The sequence below is a fragment of the Strix aluco genome, chromosome 8, assembly GCF_031877795.1.
Source record: "Strix aluco isolate bStrAlu1 chromosome 8, bStrAlu1.hap1, whole genome shotgun sequence".
Classification (NCBI taxonomy): domain Eukaryota; kingdom Metazoa; phylum Chordata; class Aves; order Strigiformes; family Strigidae; genus Strix; species Strix aluco.
In genome coordinates this window covers 2,499,544-2,510,041 of record NC_133938.1, presented here as the reverse complement: position 1 = coordinate 2,510,041, position 10,498 = coordinate 2,499,544, and positions in this window count along the sequence as shown.

Sequence of the window (10,498 nt, the reverse complement as noted above, 5' to 3'; positions counted from 1 at the left end):
CCTAAATCTGTGAGCTTTTTAAGGATGTTCAAAAAAAGATGGTGTGTAAGGTAGTACTTGACCTCTCCCACTTTCCTTGCTTCAAAAGAGTCTGGAGTAAGACACATCTGCATGGGTAGGCAGGGATGTAGGGGCCATCAAAGCTCTCTTTCTTTTCTAGGTCAGTAGTCATGTAGTTGAGTTGGTGAATATATTGAAGTGGGTGATTTTGATCCCACCAGTGCTTGCGAAAATGAAGCCTGCTCAATTATTTTAATCAATTTGCGAAAGCATCCACCGTCAGGAGAAGGCAGCTGTGGTGTCTGTGTTCTGAGTAGCTGACACTTTCCATTTACAGCAACGATGTGAGCAACAGAGCTTAGGAGAAGGTGAGTATATTTGCACTTTGAATCCGTTAGCTGCTACCTTTGCCCATGTTTTGCAAAATGAGTGGTTGGGATCACTGTTGTGTGCTGCCTCGCCCAACTCGTGCTTTGCATATGGGGTAACTTCAGGCCCTAGGCTTGGTTCCTCAGCTCACTTATTTAACCTGGTTCTGGATTTGCTAGTATTATCTGTATGGTGTAACTTCTCTTTCCTATCCCTCCCACTCTTGTTCTTGTAGCTGCTTGTTTTTGTAGTTAACAGAGCTGTTCCCTGTCAACATATACGTAGCTGGAGGAAAAAAAAAAAATATGCATAAGGGGGTGGAGCAGGGGGTACCGGTCACAGTCTTGCACTGGTTTTGTAGTCTCTTCAGTCCTTTAAGGAAGCTGGTAACCTTCCTAACTAGTTATGACCTTGGGTAACTGTCTAAAAACTTTAAGCAGACTTTAATCCCATAAAATGAATGTAAACTCATTAGTACCCAGGAGTTAAACAAGTCCTAGTAAACTGCATGTAGATTTTTATTGTTAAACTGAAAATTATGTAAAGCTCTAAAATGATCTCTATAACCCCAATCTCAGTTGTTAACACAGCATGACTTCTAAGATACTACATCATTTACTCTGTGGGGATTGTTTCTGATCTATGATAATGGCTGAAAAGACTATTTCATTAAGCTGGATGCACACCAGGTACTAATGACTAATTGATTTGTTTAAGTGGCTTCTGCAAATATATGAGCAGTATATACTGGAGGGCTTTACAGGGAAGTGTCTCTTGATAAAACAGGTAAGGAAGCATTGACTGGGGAATGGTGATTAAATTTTAAAGATCAGCTGGACACTCTTAGAGAAACATTTTCTTCCAATGACTTGTTCCTACATTTATCTTGTTCTACTGTTTTGCTTTTGTTCTTTATGTTGAGGTTTATTTCAGCTGTGTCTCTGGGTTATTTTTAAAAATTGGTTACAGTTGTTTATGCCATGTGACTAGCACTTCAGCTGGAGGTACTTCCCTTATCTTTTTTAATTACTACTTCCTATAGACTAGTTATAGATTTTAACAAATATTTTGGATACTATTTCTTTCCAATGGTTCATTTAAAATGGACTGGTTGATTGTTCCTTCCTTCCTCTCCCATGAGGGGGGTGATCCCTTGTCTGCATGTGCAGATGGCTTTCCTCCTGCTGGCCCTCAACACTTGAAAGTCCTTATGGCCATCTGTGAGGCAGATACTGCTGGGGAGAGCACAGGGATTATAAAAACATACTATTTCCCCTCCGAAAATCCTTAGATGATAGGAGAAAGATTATTTCAAAGTGAGACTAAACCTTTGGCTTTGTTTAATAAAGTAATTTCTGTTTAATTAACCTAATTGTGCAAAATTATACATAATATAGTCCTGCTTTAGAGTCTTTGCATATAGGGAAGAGTTATTCCTGTGAATCATAACACTGTTGTCCATTAAAATGAAGAATTTCAAGTATGCAGGTAGAGCAGTCCTCCCAGGTATTATGATCTGAAACCCTGATCTTCCTTAGCTGTTTGCTTGCTAGCAGCTGAACTGGCACTCAGTGGTGGAAGTTGCCTGTGTTATATTGTATTTTTAATTGCATATTTTCCTGGGAAATGCTGATAAAATTAACTGCTCGGTCTTGCGGAGTTTAAAAAAAAAACCACACAAAAAAATCCCCCAAATCGTATTCAAGCTCAAGTTGTGTATAGTTCATTTGAAACTTAAATGGAGAAGAGAGTTCTGAGGTTGAAACACAGCTCGAGGCAAAAAGGGATGTTGATGTCTCCTGGTAGGTCCAGGAGGTCAGCTGAGGCTATCTATGACTGACTTTTGGTTTTGTCACCTGCTTTGAGCTTCATTTTCCAGTATACTGGCTAAGATGCTTTCATTTTCTTGGTCAGTATGAATACATGACAGATGCTGCTTGGATGTTTTTGTTTGCCTGAGGATTTGGGGAGAAGTTAAATGGTATTTATTGTGCTTTACAAAGCATATGCTTGGAATAAGAGGATTGATAGTGACATTTATGTGTTTTGCTTATGCTTTGTTGTGACTGATCTGGGTTTGTGATTTTGTTATTTGTTTAATTCCTGCCGAAGACTGGTATTTCACAATATAATAGGAGCCTTTGTTACCAGTCTTCAATCTTTAAAAAAAAAAAAAAGGCAAAAAAAGAAAAAAAAAAAAAAAAAAAGCCTTTACACAACACATGAACAAAAGCTGCAATAGTTGTAACTTACTGGCTACTGATCAAGTTCTCCCTTTTTGAAGCTGGTGGGAATTTGCTGTTGGGGCTGATGGGGTGGAGAAGGAGGGGTGAAAGAAGCCTAATCCTGTTAGATGCTGAAACCCTTGATGTCCGAGGGCAATCTCTGAGCGTGCGTGTGAGTCACTTCCAGGCCACAGACTGCCCAGCTCGTTGGAGGGTCTGTTGCTTCTGGCTGCGCCACACAGGACATGGGGGGTGATGTTGGCTACAAAACCCCCTATGTCTGTACTTCAGCAGAGCCCACTTGGCCTCCAGGAGAGGATTTAACAGCTTGTCCTTGTTTCTAGTAACATGGCTCAGTGTCATGCTGCACGGCCTATCTTTCTTTGGTATTCTGCTTTTTTTCTGGCTAAATAAATGGTAGTGACTGCAATGAGACACAAGGGGGTTTTAAACAACCCCATGATGATAAAACTATTTCCCATATAATAAGTCTTGAAAGAGAACTCTGCTCTTAGTTTAATTTTAAAATACGAAGAAAAGCAGAATATTTCTCATATGCATACATAAAGTAAATCTTACCTTTTGAATCACATAGTACAAAATAGTATACCTTAGGTAGTCCAGAGCATGCTATCTCTTCTGTTTGTTCCTTCAAAGAGATTGCATTCTTAACAAATATTTTGCTGTTTAATTAAAATCGACAGCAGAAAAGATATTAGTTTACAAAGATCTGTAATAGATACTCACTAGAAACAATTTCAAAATGCAGAGTCTTTCTCTGGTAGTCTCGTAAGTGAGCAATGTGTAAAGCTAATTAGGATTTAGCAAATATCTGAAGTTAGAATTCAGATTATTCAAATCACTTTAGACACGTAAAGCTTGATGCAGGTGTCTCTTTGCTCCTCTCCTCTTACAGTGGTTGTACCCCATCATTAGTCTGTTCTCTTCCTCTTTCCTTAGTCCTTTTCCCCCAGGGCCCAGCCCTGCGAGGGAAGCACAGAAGGTCCCAAAATAGGTGTTGAGCTGCAGCTCTGTCCTGACTTCAGCCCTCAGCCTAACTCTTGGGGTTGCTCAGAAGTCCCTGGACCCCTTACTTAACCCTAGCCTACAGCAGGGCCTAGGGCTCCCCTCCCTGCTCCACGTGTACCTTTAGCTACAATTCCATTAAAAACCAATCCAAAGCAACCTTCCCCCAATTGCTGGTGGTTCAAGGTTCTCCAGAATAAAAGAGTGAATTTTAAACTCCCACAGTCAGTAATTGCAACCAGTCCTTGCTTCCCTGCCCTGATGGGACTGAGCTATTGTCAGCTCTGGGTGTCAGAAGAAGCTGAGCCAAAAGCAAGTCACACATTCAAAACAACTTCACAAACACTGATTTATGGATAGTATTAACAAGAGGGAAAGAGGGGCAGGCAAGTGGCAATTTAGAGGGAACTATGTCATAAAATACTAATTGGTTCTGGATGTGAATTGATGGCTCTGACTTCCAATTTCTAATTATTTAAAACTTGTGTTTAACAGAAAGAGGCTAAAAATACTCAGTGCTCTTCTGTAAGGACTGGCTGTCAGATACACCAAGAAACCATTCAGAGATGAGTTTCTTTAACCAGAGAGAACCAGCTTGGGCAATTACAGTTCCTCCTTTTGAGTGCTATTGTCTTGATTATCCTTGGCCCATTTTCCCTCATTTGCCTTTTGGTGTCTTTGCTATTAAACCCAGGATTTGTTGTGTAACTTGCTATAGCAACATGCGTATAAAAAAAAAAAACCTCTTTTTTTTTTTTTTTAGCACAACCATGTTTAAGGAAAAATTTGAGTTTGCATTTTGTAACCACAACACTGGCTAACTTTTAAAAGATCTTACCTATCCAAGCTGGATGCTTGGCCTTGAATTTGAGAGCTGCACAACAGTTTGTGTGGAGGTGCTGAATGCTAACTCCTGTTGCTGTGGTCACTTTTCTGTCAAATGCATTAACGAACCAGAGGGCTTCGGTACGAGGACAAAGTTCATTCCCCTTGGGATGTAATGAGGATTATCCAGAGCCTCTTTTTAAATGTGGTAGGGCTAAGCAGAACAGATCTATGGGTAGCCTTGAGACCGAGTTGTTATTTTCAGAGAAATTAGCACAGCTCTTAAAGAATGTGCTTTTTTAGCATCAGGTATTAATCCATGATAGAAATCCAGCATTACTGATAAGGCCAGGAATCAGTATACCAGGATGCCCTTCATTAACCTAACTCCAGTACAACTGGCACAGCAGAAGTGTCGAGATTACATCCCCAATCTGCCCCTGTGTAGAGAAAAAATTTATTTGTTAAAAAGTTTACCGTTTATCTTCACTTAAAAGCTTAAACCAAAATCCCCTAAAATCGGCAGAAAACGTCCTGGTGGTTTCAGTGAGTTCTGTGTGAGACCCTGGCAGGAACAGTTTTACAGATGTATTTCCAGCCACATTTCCACCTCTGGGATTCGAGTACTGACTTTGCCACACAATAGCTGATAACTGAAGTCCTGTAGTAGGTCAGGACTTGGGCTTTTCTAGCAGCATGTGAAGGTATATTTGTACAGACACAGCTGGGACGTGTCATGGTAATAGGGGAAAATTGTAGCTCTCTGGGACAACTCCTGTTAAATGTATAAGTACCTACATATATATATTTATATACTCCCATGCAGACTGTTGTGGGTATAACTTCTTTCTAAAACAGAGAATGTTATGCATAACGATTCCAGGATGAGGGAAGTCCACTCTCTCACCACAACACAACTTGGATTTGAACAGGGAACAAATTGTCTGACTGAAAATCATAGTATGTACATCAAAAATAAAAATCTCTTTACCTGCAGTGAGTCACCTGAAAGAGCGAAGAAAAAAAAAAATTATTGTGGAAGAACTTTTCTCTTGCAAGTCTGAGTTGTGTGGGGATTAAACTGGACTAAACAATGGTGGTAGATGGATCATTGAGAGGATTCCAGCATGAATAAATAAGTCAATCCTGCTCTTAGAGCTTGATTCAGCTCCTGCTGAAATCACTGGGTTTCAGGTTAGACCTGAATTTTCTCTTCCCTCAGCAGTACATAGTTTGGTACCTCCATAGTCCAATCTAATTTCAGTAGAAATCTTTTCATTAAACTTAAAAGAAAGAGTGCAGCTGAAGTAGATAGATTAGTGTCACGTGTAGTGGCTTTTGAGAAGGCAAAAGGCAATGGAGTGCAGTGCAAATGAAAAGGGAGAGGTTCCTCATGGTGCAGCTCCATGTGAGACCATCAGTAGCTGGGATGCTACACTGATACCTACAGACTGGTTAAAGTTTACAGTGTTTCTTAAGATGCAGTGGTGATATTTCTGATTTTTTTAAAAAAAGTCACATGATTGTAATTGGGCTGTAATTTATTACCTGTCCTTGTAATGGTGATATATACAGTAAATTCCTTGTGCTAAATCCTAAAGGCTTTGTTAATAATTTTTAAGAGTTTTAAAAGATAAACTTTTTCACTAGCTCTGATTTGGCATATTTGGATTTTTTTTTTTAGCAATCTGTTTTAAATACAAACTCTCATGTCCTAAGCTCTGTACAGCATGGAAGAAATTTTATTAAATGTAAAAGCCTAATGTCTGCTTTACTTGAAATTATATGATCTGGCAGTGTTTGTGATTTACTGTGTTTCACTGGGTGAGTTTGTTCAAAAATAGTTTCTCAGACTTTGTGGGCTGTAAGGTGTTTTTAAAATCTATACCTTTTTGATTTGATATGAAAATGGCCCAATTAATTTTAGCTTCATCTTGTTTGTAAAGTGAATGCTTCTGACAAGCAATGGAAGTTAATGACAGCACTGATATCTGTGCATGCTTCTTTTTCTTTAGTGACAAGAATAATTACACTGATAGCAAGAAATAAACATAAAGTCCGTTTTGGTGGATCATTTGCAAATGGATCCTGAACTTTCCGATTCTTTGTAAAAGGCTTTGTATAAGTAAATAGTAAAACCATCATCCTTCCATCTGTTTGTCTGACATTTAAGTGCCCGTTTTTATTGTACGCAACTCTTCTCAGTGATGGTGTAAGGTGTTATGAGTTACTGAAGCTAATTGTATTCTTTTCATTAAATCTTCTCTGTAATGTCCAGGTAATGAGGAAGTCTGTAGGTAAATGCATTATGAGGATCAGTCAATACGTGTTTTCCTGTAGCGCTTTTAGTAATCACGTTAACTTGATAGCATTTCCCTGGCCTTCTGAAAACTTTTAAATTGCAGTAATAGGCCATTTGTTATTACTGTGTTTTTCTTTGGAGACTGAGTGTGGGAACAGGATTTAGGCTATTTTGTTCCCATTTAAACATCAAAACTTCCAACCCAAAATGAAACCATTTGAAGTTAGTTGTATTAATCATGTTCTATAGTCAGTTTTATCTCTCTTTAACCCATGTACAAAGAAACTGGAGTGGTGGAAATGAAAAGTGGCAAGGTGGAGGGAAAGGCAACCGATGCTTAGCTGGGGTTATCTGTGGGTGCCACAGTATCAGCAGCCATTCAGATGTCCTGCGGTCAGATGCGTGATGGAATAATGCTGCGTTAAATATGACCTTTCTGAAGGGAAAACCTGTCTGAACTGAATAATCAATTTAGATTTGTTTGACACGCTTCAAGTGGAGACCTTTTGGCTAAAATACTTAATCAATAAGGGAGAATCTTGATGTTTGGAGATGCAGAATACCTCTAAATGTGCAAAAACAAAGGACTGTGACATTTTAAACAGGATGCAAGGCTACATGTGAAAGGCTAAAGTATGTTCTGTACCTGAATCTTCTGCTCTCATCTAGTCTTGCATGAACAGCTCTGGTCTGCATACAGCACAGCATTTTTGTCTGGGTGTGGAAGGACTGAAATTCACGTCTGCTCTCCGTATGATCCAGATTTCAAGGTTCGCTGGTATTTGTGTGGGTCCTTGCCAACAGAAACCAGCGTGAGAGGGCTGACTCCCTCCCTGCCCATCTTGTCTTCTCCAGCATCAGCAGCGGCTTAGCCTTTACCTCCTCGTGCAGGAGCAAGAGCCCTTGGCAAAAGGAGGTAACACTGTCTGAGGGAACGTTTCCCATGTGGAGTTCATGTGGGAATGAAGCGGGTCACACAGGTCACCTCCCTCCCTGCATCAGCGTACTCTGAGCCTAGTCAGCATGGCACTGAGAGCTGGGGTTGCTACGACAGGAAACAGCTGTCCAAGTCAGTGCTTGCTGGCTTGGGGCCCCTGCCTTGCTGCTCCAATTTTTGCTGCCAAGTAGAAAGGGCAAAATTTTCAAAATCCAGTGTGGCAGTCAGAAGTGATCTCCCCAGCCCCTAAGTATGAGGGTGTAGCACCCTTCCTGCCGGTGGTGGGTTGGTGGTTCCTGCTGGTGGTGTGAGCCCCTTCACAGGGACTTCACTCCCCCTTTTGCTGGGGCTCTGTCTCCCTGTTGTCTCTTTCCCTCACATGAGAATCCCATGATCTTCCCTTCGGTCTCACCTCCTCTGTGCCAGGGCTATCTGTACACATCATTTCCGCCCCGACAGGGTCCATCTGCTTGTTGTTCTTGCTTCTTCCTATTGCTCCTAGCTCATTTTTCCATGTCTTCCCACCATTTGCTCTTTCTATACCCTTTTATTTTTTTTTCATGCTGTTTTCCCATGCTGTGCCTTCCTTATCCGTTATTATTTGTCTAGAAAATAAGTCATGCAGAATGTCAACATCTCAGCATAGAAAGGGGTCTACCCATTCCCCACATTTTTTTTTACTCCATTTTTCTGATTTCCTTCCAAAACTATTGGCCAATTATGTTGGAATGTTCCCTGATGTTTAGAAAGTGTCCAGATCTGGCTCTGAAAAGTTACTGAAACAGAAATGTCTTCACTGCTGCACAGGGGGACATGTGAGAGGAAGCCTTCAATAGCTGCTTTTATTGTAACTTGATCGTGTCTTTGTACTCTCAGTCGTTATTCCTGTCCATCATGATATGAACTATGGAAAGGTGCAGCTCTAGGCACCTGTTCTCTAGTCTCGTATGTCCTTGTTTCATTTCCTCGTCTGCCAAAGAGGGCCACATTTTGCTACCTAAATATCTTCTGTAGAGTTAGAAGAGAGTTTAACCATGCCAGCTTGCAGCAATAAGACCTCATGGAGATCAAAATAGGTCTTTTAGTGGGAAATCAGGACGCTGCAAGCTTAGGAGCATTCTGCCAGTGAAGGGGATCCCCAAGAACAAGGTTGTCTGTGTTCGGTGTCTTGTGATTACTCACTGTAACTTTCATAAAATAAACCGATATGTGTGCAGGGGTGCAACTATAGCAGATGTACAGAAGTACTTGAAAATGATAACAAATCAACTGCTGTGAGGCTGGAAAAAAAAGTGGAAAAAACAACAAAGCTCAGAATGGGCCATACTGCTTTGCTATTCGAACAGGCTAAAATAAAAGCTACAGAGAGACTCTTTGTCCAAAGAAATACTAATCTGTCATTTTACCACAATTCCTACAAGAGGAACATAAATCACAGAGGGATGAAAAAAGCAAGATTTGTCGTATTTGCCCATACTGCAGTTTTCTTTCTACATACATTTTCCTTGTTCTCCCCGGAAGCGGGTTTCATGTTCCCACACACAGGGCTTAGTCATTTAAAAGAAAATTAGATCAAACGTATTTTAATTTATAATCTGAGAAGTAAAATAGAGAAAACTACAATTTATTAGAAAACAGGCTTGTCATTTAAAATATTGCAGAAGTGAAGTACAAAGGTTAACACAGCAGATTGGTTTTCTGTATCTCAGAGGCAGCATAAGTACAACCTATGATGTAAATGTTACTATAGTAACTAGTGTTTTTATTTAAAAGCCCAGTAAATAGACATATCAAACCCATAGAACTTGTCAAAATGTAAGTTAAACTGCAGAGCCTGCTAGTTGAAGGAACACTTTTTTGCAAAACTTACATTTTTGCTGCAATTTCCACCCTGAATGCACTCAGTATTTTCTTCTTGCCAAATTGCATTTTGGCACTCAGGAAATAGGCTTCACTAATGGTGACAGCACCAATTACCTGGGACTTCTCGTGCAGCTGTGTGAAGGCTTAAAAAGGGATGAAAATTCCTTCTAGTAAATTTTCTGTAGACCGTTCACTTCTGTCTCCCTCAAAAGCTTATTCCTAACAGCTAGAGCTACCTAGATGCACAAAGAATTAAGAATACGTTAGGAAATATTATATATTCCTCCCTCCTATGCCACTGATTCAGCTGAACAGGAGAGAGGTGTCCCTTGAGAGACCAAATGTGTTTAATGCCACATTGTTTTCCTCTCTTCCTTCCTCCTGTTCCATCTGAGGGGCTGGTGTGACTCTGTGGCCCTCCTGCCCCTGTGCTGGCCAGGGCTGCCATCAGAGCTGACTGTCCCCTGAGGTGTCACCTCTGCGCTCTCAAATTTGCATTGTGTGCTTTGATTATAAAGTAATTACAGATTTGCATAAATGAAGAGCCATGTCTTATGAATGTCAAGGAGATACCCTGCTTTCTGTGCTCATCTTTTCCATTTTGAAAACTTCCCTCTGCTTGCTAGCATAAACTCATGTCAGCTGTTTGCCTAAAAGATGAACAAGAGTGGGTCCTTGCTGCTTAACCTGTTGCTATTACGTGTTTTGTGTTGGACAGTGAGGCTTTTGTGTCTAGACCATTGATGTGTTTCAGGCTGATTGCCAGGAGGAAACCCATGTTGTGCTGTATTTGACATAGTTTCCTAAAAGATTATGCTCAGAAGCATTTGGGGACATCACAAACTTAGCAGGTTCTTGCAAAGAGGTTGGGATACAACCTTGGCATCTGCCAGATCGAAGTTCTCAGAGAGGTTTTGGTACCTTGGGGGTATGTCCTGCAGGGTTGTTCTC